Raw genomic sequence first — 12038 nt, 5'->3', positions numbered from 1 at the left:
GAGCCAATTCCCAATCATCAGATGACGCACCACCACCAGATAAGGAGTCTAAACTCCTGGACGCCTCTGGCAAACGAACGGCGTCACAGGCAGCAAACATATGGCGCATTGCCAATACTCAAGCGCTGTTAGCTAGGTATGACAGGGCACATTATGATGAGCTTGAGTCTATAATGCAGCACCTCCCAGACAGGTATAAAAATAGGGTCAATGAACTCATACAAGAAGGTAAAACCATTACTAACACCTCCATCCGTTGTGCCTTAGATGTAGCAGATACCGCCTCAAGGGCAATAAACACCAGTGTCCTTTTGCGTAGGCATGCCTGGCTACGTATTTCAGGTTTCATACCTGAAGTCCAGAGTTCCATTTTCAATCAACCATTCGATGAGCAACACCTATTTGGCCCTAATGTTGACGTATCCCTTGAAAAAATGAAGAAGGATACCGACACAGCTAAATCTATGGGAGCCTCGCAGTCGCAAGCTCCCAGACGTTCCTTTCGTCGCTCATCCTTCAGGAGCACCCCCAGAGGCTCCTCCTCGGATAGCCCCCCACTTCTTACAAAGCTCCCACTCAATCAACCTTTACTAGAGGTACAAAGGTGGTTACAGGGGGAACAACAACAAAGGCAGAGGCAAAACCAACCACTCCCGCTCTGCCTCCACCCCCACCCAATGACTTCCCTCCACTTCCCCCAGACCATTCCACTCCAGTCGGGGGAAGATTCCGACAATTCCTTCCTGTCTGGACCAACATCACCTCAGACACGTGGGTGCAACAGATAATTCAATCTGGTTACTGTCTCGAACTAACATCTATCCCCCCAAACAAACCACCCAAACGGTGTCCAATGTCACAAGAACATTTGTTACTGCTAAAGCAGGAGGTAATCTCCCTTCTCCAAAAAAGTGCAATAGAACCAGTTCCCCTGCACCAACAAAACAAGGGAGTTTACTCCCTGTATTTTCTCATACCAAAGAAGGACGGCTCTCTAAGACCTATTCTAGACTTCAGACCCCTAACCATTTCCACATGATCACACTCCAACAGGTCCTTCCTCTGCTTTCACAGGGCGATTTCCTTGCTACCCGAGACCTCAAGGACGCCTATTTCCACATTCCCTTTCACGCCGCTCACAGGAAGTATCTCAGATTCGTAGTGGACGGTCAGCTCTATCAATTCAAAGTACTCCTATTTGGAGTCACAACAGCACCACAAGTGTTTACCAAGTGCCTAGCGGTGGTCACAGCACACCCAAGAAGACAGCACATTCACGTCTTCCCATATCTGGACGACTGGCTCAAAAAAGCCAGCTCATACAACCAGTATGTACAACATACTCACGCCACTATCCAACTACTCCACGACCTGGGGTTCACAGTAAACCACACCAAGTCCCATCTGCAACCGTCCCACACACAACAATACCTCGGTGCCACAATAGACACGTCAAAAGGGTTAGCCTATCCCAGTCCCGCCAGGATAGCAAGCATGCAGGCTCTTCTCACTAAATTCCAACCGCAACACACTCTTCCAGCTCGAGTGTTCATGCAACTCATAGGGATGATGGCCTCTTGCATATTCATAGTGCCTAATGCAACACTCCAGATGCGTACTCTCCAAGAGTGCTTAGCACGCCAATGGAACCAGGCTCAAGGTCAGTTAACAGATCTGTTGTTGATAGACGGTCGTACTCATCGCTCTCTGCAGTGGTGGATCACCAAGAACCTTTCCAAAGGGCGACCGTTCCTAGAGCCGGTTATGACAACGGACGCATCGCTCTCTGGTTGGGGAGCTCACCTACTACATCACACCATGCAGGACAGGTGGACACCTCAACAAAAGTTACTCCACATCAACCACCTGGAGTTACTAGCCATATTCCTAGCCTTAAAAGCAATTCAAAAACAAATATCAGGCAAGAGTGTTTTAGTCAGCACGGACAACATGACAGCCATGTACTACATACAAGAACAAGGTCTGCAGCTCTCTCAGCTAGCACAGAACATATGGAGATGGGCTATACCTCAGAACATTTTTCTCCTAGCCCAACATGTCCCAGGAGTCCAAAACACCATAGCCGATCTGTTGAGCCGTCAAACACAACAGATCCACGAGTGGGAACTTCATCTGCAAGTTCTTCAACCGTTTTTTCAAATGTGTGTCCAAAGGCAATGCGATATGGATGAACTGGTCAGGCAGATTTGCGTACGCTTTTCCGCCTCTCCCACTCATTCCACTAGTGGTGCGCAAACTACAGCAACATTCCTTAAATTTCATCCTAATTGCTCCAACTTGGGCCAGACAACCGTGATACACCACATTGCTGGAACTCTCCGTAGTTCTACACCAGAAGTTACACCTCTCTCCACGCCTCTTAACCCACAACCATGGAGAGATCAGACACCCATACCCAGCTCAGCTCAACCTTGCGATCTGGCTCCTGAGGTCCTAGAATTCGGTTACCTTAACCTTCCCCCTGACTGTATGAACGTCATTAAAGAAGCTAGACTGCCTACCACTAGAGCATGCTATGCAGCCAAGTGGAAACATTTTGTAATATATTGTCATAACAGCAACACCAATCCCCTAGATGTGTCTATCCAACACATCATCGGCTACTTACTACAACTCCAGAGATGCAACTTAGCCTACACGTCTATTAGACTGCATCTTGCTGCCATAGCAGCATATCTACAAAATTTACAACCTCTATCGCTTTTCAGAGTACCTGCCATAAAAGCCTTTATGGAGGGCCTCAAAAGAATAATTCCCTCAGAGTACCACCTTCACCTGTGTGGAATTTAAACATCGTTCTCGCAAGACTAATGGGTCCTCCATTTGAACCTCTACATAAATGTGAGCTACAATTCTTAACATGGAAAGTCGCTTTCCTAGTAGCCATTACTTCTTTACGAAGAGTTAGCGAACTACAAGCACTAACCATTCAGGAACCCTTTCTGCAGATGCATCATGATAAGGTTGTTCTCTGATCTAATCCTAAATTCCTTCCTAAAGTCATTTCTCCCTTCCACCTCAATCACTCTGTGGAGCTGCCCGTATTCTTCTCGCAGCCACAAACAGTCGCAGAAAGAGCTCTTCATACCTTAGATGTCAAAAGAGCATTGCTTCACTACATAGAGAGAACACAACCCTTTTGTAAGACAATACAACTTTTCGTGTCTTTCTCACCACCACACAAAGGCAACCTCATATCAAAATCTGGCATAGCTAAGTGGATTGTCAAATGCATACACATTTGCTACCACAAAGCAAAACGTACATTATCTGTTCCTCCTAAAGCCCACTCTACACGAAAGATAGGGGCTTCAATGGCATTTTTAGGGAACATTCCCTTAGATGATATCTGCAGAGCAGCTACATGGTCTACACCACACACATTCACAAAACACTATTGTGTAGATGTGCAAACTAAACAACAAGCTAGTGTGGGCCAGGCTGTACTCAAAACACTATTTCAAACTACTGCAACAGATACTGGTAGTCGCTGCTAGGAGGGGGTACTGCTATACAATCTATGTATAGTGTGTAATCTGCAGCTCATATGCCTCGAACGGAATATGCTACTTACCAGTATGCATCTGTTCTTGGCATGTAGAGCTGCAGATCTACACACGCCCACCCACCTCCCCAGCTACCTTTATCTGTACCAGTATTATCTTATTTAGATAAAGCATACATGAGCATCTTTCCTGTTTCTTACAAAGCTCCATCATTTCCCTGCTTGCGAAAAGCAATCTGAGGATGGAGCCGATGCCCATGCATACTATGATCCAAAGGAGGAGTCACCTATCTCGTGGCTTCCAAAGACTTTCCAGGACAAAAACAAGTGCAAACATCCGGGCCCAACACCAGATGGCGATCTATGCATAGTGTGTAGATCTGCAGCTCTACATGCCAAGAACAGATGCATACTGGTAAGTAGCTTATTCCTTTCTGCACGTCTAACATTGCACGACAATGCACAACATACAACCATATACTTGCGTGTACAGGCACGAGATATAGATAATTTCAAACAGAATGAGACAGCAGCGATTGTCAAGCAATGTCGTCAGCTGTCTGGCAGTTCACAAGAGTCTTGCGTGGTAAGAGGGTCATCCGAAAGTTCATCGGCATCACTGGCCTGATCTTGCCGGCTGGAAACTAATGCACAGTCCTCCATCTGTGACCTGCTGATACATGCCACTGCCTGAAGAGCACCTCTCTCGCCTTGTAGTACTTGGTCTGGCTCTGGGCCTGTCTTTTCAGAGAGTGGTAGTTGCCTCGGCTTTTTCCCCCTGGGGCGGCGACAACATGGAGCCTCGCCAGCTGGTTTGTTGTTTGCATGGCCAGGCAGTGGCATAGGTCCCGATGGAGAGTACGTATCGAGCCAGTCCTCAGCCTCCACGGATGTTGCGAAAAAGTGCGTTTTACCATTCGCCACTACTCTGACGTGCCGGAAACAATTTTAGATCCTTCTGTCTGAGGCGCCTCTTCACCGCCATGTAAAAGTACCTTTGCTTTTGCACTTGGATTGTGTAGTCAGGAAAAAACATTATTTTGATTGTCCACTTGGATGTCGTTCAGTTTCCTGGTTTCCTGCAATATCGTGTCTGTCTCTATAATTCAACAGCCGGATCAGTAGTGGTCTGGGATTGGACCCTGATGGCAGGGGTCTGGCTGGTACTCGGTGTGCTCTTTCTACCACAAAATGCGGGGAGAGGCCTTCCTTTAGCAAGAGGGCGCAGAGCCAAGATTCTGCGTAGGCAACAGGATTTCTCCCTTCCATTCCTTCCGGCAGACCCACCACTCGCACGTTATTGCGCCGGGCCCGGCCTTCCGCATCTTCTGCCCTGTCCTCGAGAAAGTCCACTCTGTTGAGGAGCTGCTTGATTTGTTTGTCTCCTTCTACCACCCGAGGTGATCTCTCCGCCGCCGTGATCTCAAGCGCACTGGTGCGGTCTGCTAATTTGCGATGGTCCGCCTTAGATCAATGACTACTTTGTCAATTTTACTTTCCAAGGCAGTGCAGGTGTGGTTCAAGGTTTCCCCCAATTTTTCCACAGCGGCCAGGACCGCATCCAGCTTGCCAGACATGTCCTGAGATTCTGCACCTGCCATTCTGCCCGCCTTAGCTCTTATCTGCGGGGGTGGAGCTGTTGTGTCAAGCACGTTTGTTTGAGTCATCTGCCCTGCGACATCGATCTAGGGGTGACGATGTGCTTAGGTTGGTACCCCTCAATCCAGCATCCGGCGTGGTTACAGCCGTGTAGTGAGATTCATCCACCATATCCCAGGGGTTGCCTCCAGGTTCAACATGCCCAGTGGTAGCTCCTGTGCCTCCACGCCCGAACCCCCATGTGTCAATACACAGCCCTCCAGCGGACCCAGTCAGTGGGAATACATTTCAGCTATGCATGAGGACCAGCTCTGGGGCCACATATTGGGGGCCGAGCTGTAAGTGCGCCTCCCAGTACCAGCGCACCTTTTGGGCTCCCAAACCATCAGCTGTAGGGCAGTTCCGCTATGGCGGCCTTCCCGCAGATCGCAGGGGCACTGTTAAGGGCACCTCAGCCCACCACGTCTGCAGCGGGGTTCACCTGCGGCCACACTTGTCTGCTGCGTTACTCACTTCAGTTACAGCAAGCGGAGGCCATTGCGGCAGGTCATAGTGGACACCTCACAGGTCCAGGGCCCATCGGGCTGCAGGCGTGCGGGGATCGCAGCCCAGACGTGGGTACTCAGTGCGGGAGCTCGCTGCGAGGGGCCCAGACAGTCTCCGGCGCCAGCCGCCGATGTTCACCCAGCGCCTGCTCCAACCAGGGCTCTGCGCAGACCCTCCGCTCTCACCTCAGGTTCGTATGCAGGGGATCGGGACGTTGGTATCAGCAGAGAGTCTCTGGCAGGTCAGCAGGCATCAGGCGGCAGTCTCTGAAGCAGTGCGGCCGTGGTAGGGCAGAGAGTGGCTGCTGCGATCCAGCCGTTGGCAATCAGCGCGGTGTGCGCCACAGTGCGGGGCCAGTCCCCGAGCTCGTGTTAGCGGCCGCGTCTGTTTAGCAGCGCCTCGCCGGGCCTCAGGAAAGGCCGCCGGCCTGGGCGCGGAGATTTCGGCTCAATCGCCCTGAAACTTGCAGCCGGGCCTCAGGGCAGATGCAGCCGTTGTTGGGATAAAATTCTGTCTCGGTGGTTCAGCGTATGCGGATAATTTAGGCCAGCATGGGGAGCCGCCAACGGAGCTCTACAGGAGCACGTCTTCCTCCATTGCCAGCGTAGCCCCCCCTCCCCCTTTTCCTCCCCCACACCGGTCTCCACCATGTGCTGGGATATTTTTTTTGTGCAATGCAAAAAAAAAATACATAAATAACACCCACAAATGTCTTCATGTTTTCATTTACGTCCTTCTAAAATACCAGAGGCCCCATTTTTAGACCATTATAAAGATAATCGATCTTCAATAATACTTCCTACTCATATTATGTTTCATTATGAAACAAATGTCCTCATTGTCCTACTTGTACATGCTTGCCACTTTCTCTAATGGGCTCCTTACCCCTTTAAAGCGCAGTAAAACCTGCCCAGTCTTCTTAAAACATTCAGCAGGTTCAGCCGCCTTTTTTACCCTGTAACTAACTCTCACCACTTCCATAATTATAAAGAGATGGAGCTTGTAAGATACGTTTTTTATGAACTTTTCATGATAATCAGCACCCATCCATAACACAGTCATGATTCAGTTGATTGAATTTGTTAATTTCACACCCATCACAATGGTTACACATTTTTGTGGTTGTTGCTAGCACAGTCTGAAGAGTGCAAGACATCATTTTACGATTGCATCTGTTTACTTATAGCTGCAGTTTTTATGAGATATGGAACGTTTTTCTGTCTTGAGTAATACTTGACAAAGGTGTAGAACTTCCATATTCGCGCGAGCAGCTTCACCCCCCCCCATGGCTCCTGTCTTTGCTGCTAAAACAAACACCAACCTGCCTCATAACTGCCCTCCTCATTACCATTGATTTAAATGCTCCTAAATGTACACTGGATAAGTTTGAAATATACTTATTTTTTGCATTCTAGGGTCACATGGTACTTTACTATCCAGTGAAACTATATATTCTGTACAGATTCTTCGCTTGAATCGAGTTTCATACTTTTACTAAAGCCCTGCATCCGACTCTTCCTGTTCTATGCATTCATAGTCATTGTTCCACCTTCTTCTATCATGGCCGCCAGTAGCATCAGCAGATTCTTTCTCCATTTTTGAGGCACTGCCAAGAGACTCCTTATCTGCTGCTGTCTCTGGTGTGTCATTGTGCTGCAGCTCTGACTGCTCTACACAGTGTAGGTGCTTTATTGAGCACGCCTCTAATGCTGGCATTGTAGCCTTCAAAGTTGGCTCCTGGTTTTCCTTTATACTGTGGAGTTGTGTGCCTACATTTGATGCGTCCTTTTTCATTCTGGTCATAGACTCTCCTAGTGGTCTGGTGTTTGCACTATTACAAGCCATTCTCAAAGAGGTCCCAAGCGTTTGCTTTCTTATTTATAAAGTTAGAATTTCTTACCCTGGTCTGAGGCCTTCATACTTGCATCCTTGATGACCATAGTCGTCATGCAGAGATTTGTGTATAAAGTGTTGGTCACAGGGTACAATAGAAGGTATAGATAAGTGGATTAATGCACCTAGGATAGTGTAGTGATTGTTTACCTTTTGTTTCGCAAGTTGTAATTAAAGTGAAATAGCTCCCCCCCCCATAGTGTAGTCGCAAAATGAGCTTGAAGTCGCACAATGTGACATTTGTTTTGCAAAAGGACAAAGCCGTACTGCAGCTATCAGCTGATTCTAGAACGAAGAATACTCGTCTGTGCTGTTAATCCCCTCTTAAGGACTGTGCCAAGGACACTGCAAGACATTTACGAATCTGGCTGTAGTTACTACTTCTCTGCTTGTCAATCGAATTGACAAAACACACTACCAGTATCTGCACACTTGCTGTAAAGGTATAGGCACAACAAATATACATGCAAGGACTACATAATTTATGTTGGACCTGGTCCCTTTTGCAGGGTTATCCCCAAACCTTTTGCCTTCGTCCTTCAATTTTCTCTGACCTGTTTTCGTTGGCTTTAGGACTCTGGCACTTGACCACTGCCGATTAGTGCTAAAGTGCATATGCTCTCTGTATAAAATGTATTGCTGATTGGTTTACCCATGATTGGCATATTTGAGTTACTAGTAAGTCCCTTTTAAAGTGCACTAGATGTGCCCAGGGCCCGTAATTCAAATTCTACTAGAGGGCCTGCAGCACTTATTGTGCCAACCACATAAGTAGCCCTGCAAACATGTATCTGGCCTTCCACTGCAGTGTGTGAGTGAAGTGTTAAACTGCCATGTTGTTGAAACCTTCCCTTTTACTACATGTAAGCCCCCCTAAGGTAGGCCCAAGGTAGCCCCATGGGCGGGGTGCAGTGTACGTAAAAGGTAGGACATGTACTGGTGTGTTTTACATGTCCTTATAGTGAAATACTGCTAAATGTATTTTTCACTATTGCAAGGACTATCTCCCCCATAGATTACCATTGGAGCTGCCTTGTAACTTCTTAGAAGTGTCACTTCCAATTGGGAAGAGATTTTTTTATTTTTATTTATAAGGTTTTATATAGTGCAAACGTGACCCACGAGGGTATCAGAGTGCTTTACAGTATATAGTTATAAAGACATAAGAAATGAGGTAGTATACATGCATTTGATATTCGTCATTACTTACAAAAGAAGTAAATAGTATAAGATAACATAGGTGACCAGTGGACAACACATGATGATCCCAGAGGTAGAGGCTTGGAGTTTGGTTGGAGTTTGGGGTCCTTGAACTCACAATTTAAAAATACGTCTCATAGTGAAGTTGGTTTTTAAATTGCGTGTTTGAAAATGCCACTGTTGGAAAGTGGGCATTTTCATGCTTTACCATTCTGTGCCTCTGCTTGACTGTGGAATCCGCGTCTGAGGGAGGGTGACAGTTGGGATGCTTTTGCATTCACTGTAGACAGTCACACAAAGGAGCTGAGGTGTGCCCTGCATATCCTGATGACCCTGCACTATGCTGAGCTAGAGTGGTGGGAGGAGTTGTCAATGACACCTGAATAGGGCTGTGCCTGTCCTCACACAGAGCTGTCTCCTACCCCTGTAGTGTATCTGGAGCCAGGTCAGGGAACGGCAGGATCATATCCAATAAAAAGACTTTACTTTGGAGTTTGCCTATTTAAAAAGCAGAAACCGGTAGAAGTACTGGAGCTTTGACACTATATCTTCGGATCACTTCTAGACTAAGTGGAGATTTTGCCAAAAAGAGCTGGATGCTGTAGAAGGGGAACTTCCACTCTGCTTGTTGCTTTGTTGTGCTGGCCTACTGCTTGCTGCTTCTGTCTTGGGCAGTGAAAATACTAGACTTTTGCTTTCTACATCCTGGCTTTCTATATCCTGCTTGCCAAGGTTCTCCAAGGGCTTGTGTCAGCTTGCATCCTGTTAAGAAGTCTCCGAGCCATCAAAGACTTTATCTGCAACCTCTGAACTCCTATTCTGGTAGTTCTAACCTGCCAAATGGTGCCAATTACAGTTCTTGTTTCTTCGAGGTGGTTTTGCTGCAAAGGGTTGAAGACAATCCAAGCATCAACCATCGGCGGCTGTTTTTCCTACCACACTATGCTATTCTATTCCTGAGGTCTTGTATATCGCATGGCTACGTGAAGGTCTCCCAGAGCTGCCATAAACACTGAAGGGAGCGAGATAAAACTGTTGCGGAAGATTAACTGCTCCATTGAAACCGCTACCTTCCCAGATGACTGGAAACACGCCAAGATCAACCCCCTTCTGAAGAAACAGTCCACCAACCCGACAGACCTCAATAACTTCAGACCCATCTCCCTCCTCCCCTTCCCAGCCAAGGTCATCAAGAAGGCCATCAACGTCCAGCAATCCGAGTTCATCGAAGAGGACCAAGTCCACGACACCTCCCAATCCTGCGTCTGAAGCAACCACAGCACTGAGACCGCACTCCTCGCTGCCACCAATGACATCTGCTTCCTCCTCATATGGGGTGAAACTGCCGCCCTCATCCAACTGGACCTCTTGACCGCCTTCAACACCGCCTCCCATCACACCCTAAAAGTGCAAACAACAGGGGTATACCCAATTGACCCTTTATAAACCTGGGTAAGTTACGTAATATCATACAAAGCAAAAATGGTCTAAAGGAATTAATACTCAGAGAAAATTTTTGAGTAGAGCACGTTTAATTACTCTCTCTTAGGTAATTACTCTAAAAAGATTCTATCAAAATATTTTTCAAACTACATAGAAAATGACATCTGCTCATGAAGAAGAACATGTATACACAAAACAATGTACATACACAATGACATGACATAAATCAAAACATACAGTAAGACATCAATACTAACCCTAAAACCAACTGTTTTCTACTAGTGTCCTCCTTACAATTTCTGAGAGGGCCACTAGGAGGTAGTCTAGATAATACACTGAGGTCTCTTAACTAGTATAGACCATCCTAGTGTACCATTAAACAAAATCAACACAATATTATATTTCCGCGACTCCTCCTTTTGAAGTGTCTACGCAATCGCGTTTCGGCCTTACTCCTTCTTCGGCCTCCTCAGGACAGGGTTAACACATAACTGCTGACATATTCAAATAAAGAAATCCCACCGCCACAATTTGAAAATAAGGCGCTAAATCGAATTGACAGGGTCCTAGGCAGTCTGTAGTACCTCCCTAACTCAAATGACGGCTCACTGCCAGCCCACAGCGCAAAGGGTCGCTATCAGTATTCGTTTCCTTCGCTGGAAGAGAACGTCACAATCACTTGGTAAAGCACGGGTTGGTTCACAATTCCAAACTCCGATGTCCGCCCACCATCCGGAACGACCATCACACCCTAATCACGAGGCTCCACAACGCCGGCATCCACGACATGGCACTGTACTGGATCTACTCCTTTCTGGCCGCCCGAACACAGTGAGTCCGATAACCCCCGTTCCTCTCAGAACCTACAGAGATCAGCTGCAGAGTTCCCCAGGGCTCCTCCCTGAGCCCCACCCTCTTCAACATCTACATGGCTCCCCTCACAGCAGTCATCAAAAGCCACAGACTCAACATCGTCCCATACGCTGAGGACACCCAGCTGATCATCTCCCTCACGAACGCCACAGATGCCAAAATCAACTTTCACAACGGAAAGAAGGCAGTTGCTTCCTGGATGCAAGACAGCTGCCTCCAGGAAGGACAGCTCAACTCGGATAAGACCAAAGTACTCATCCTGGGACCCATCCCCTCAGCCTGGGACGACTCCTGGTGGCCCGCCACACTAGGAACCTCTCCCACCCCTACAGGCCACGCACGCAACCATGGCATCATACTGGGCTTCTCGCTCTCAATGAACAGCCAAATCAACACCGTATCTTCGTCCTGTTACCACACGCTTAGCCTGCTTTGAAAGACATTTAGATGGCTCCTCACAGAATCCAGAAAGATGGTCACCCACGCACTAATCACCAACAGACTTGACTTGGGCAATGCACTGTATGCCGGCATCACCCAGAAACCGCTCAGGGAGCTACAGAAAGTCCAAAACACCACAGCCAGACTGGTCCTCATCATCCCTGCCACAGCCACATGACACATCACCTCCAACAACTCCACTGGCTCCCTATCAACATGAGAATTGCCTTCAAGCTACTCACGCCCACAAGGCCCTCTACTACGCAGGACTAAAATCTCTACCACTGCCTAACTTTCCACACACCCATCAGACAACTTTACTCCGCCCATCTCACCCTAGCCTCCATCTCACTCACGGATCCACAAAACCAGAACCGGAGAAAGATCCTTTGTCTATCTCGCCGCGAAGACCTGAAACACCCTACTCCTCCACCTTAGGTAATCTGCATCTTTGACCCAGTTCAGGAAGGACCTCAAGACTTTGCTCTTTGACTGAAACGGATCAGCAACCCTCCTC

At 47.6% G+C, this 12038-nt stretch overlaps 1 protein-coding gene across 4 annotated transcripts in view; it reads left to right on the top strand.

Moving 5' to 3' along the window:
• LOC146799971 (uncharacterized) overlaps positions 1 to 12038 on the top strand; it is a 104098-nt gene that overhangs the window by 80027 nt on the left and 12033 nt on the right. The gene's annotated exons all lie outside the window — the stretch shown is intronic.

Source organism: Triturus cristatus, chromosome 8, assembly GCF_964204655.1.
Source record: "Triturus cristatus chromosome 8, aTriCri1.1, whole genome shotgun sequence".
Taxonomy (NCBI): Eukaryota; Metazoa; Chordata; class Amphibia; order Caudata; family Salamandridae; genus Triturus; species Triturus cristatus.
This window is presented reverse-complemented; position numbering and strand designations above follow the sequence as displayed.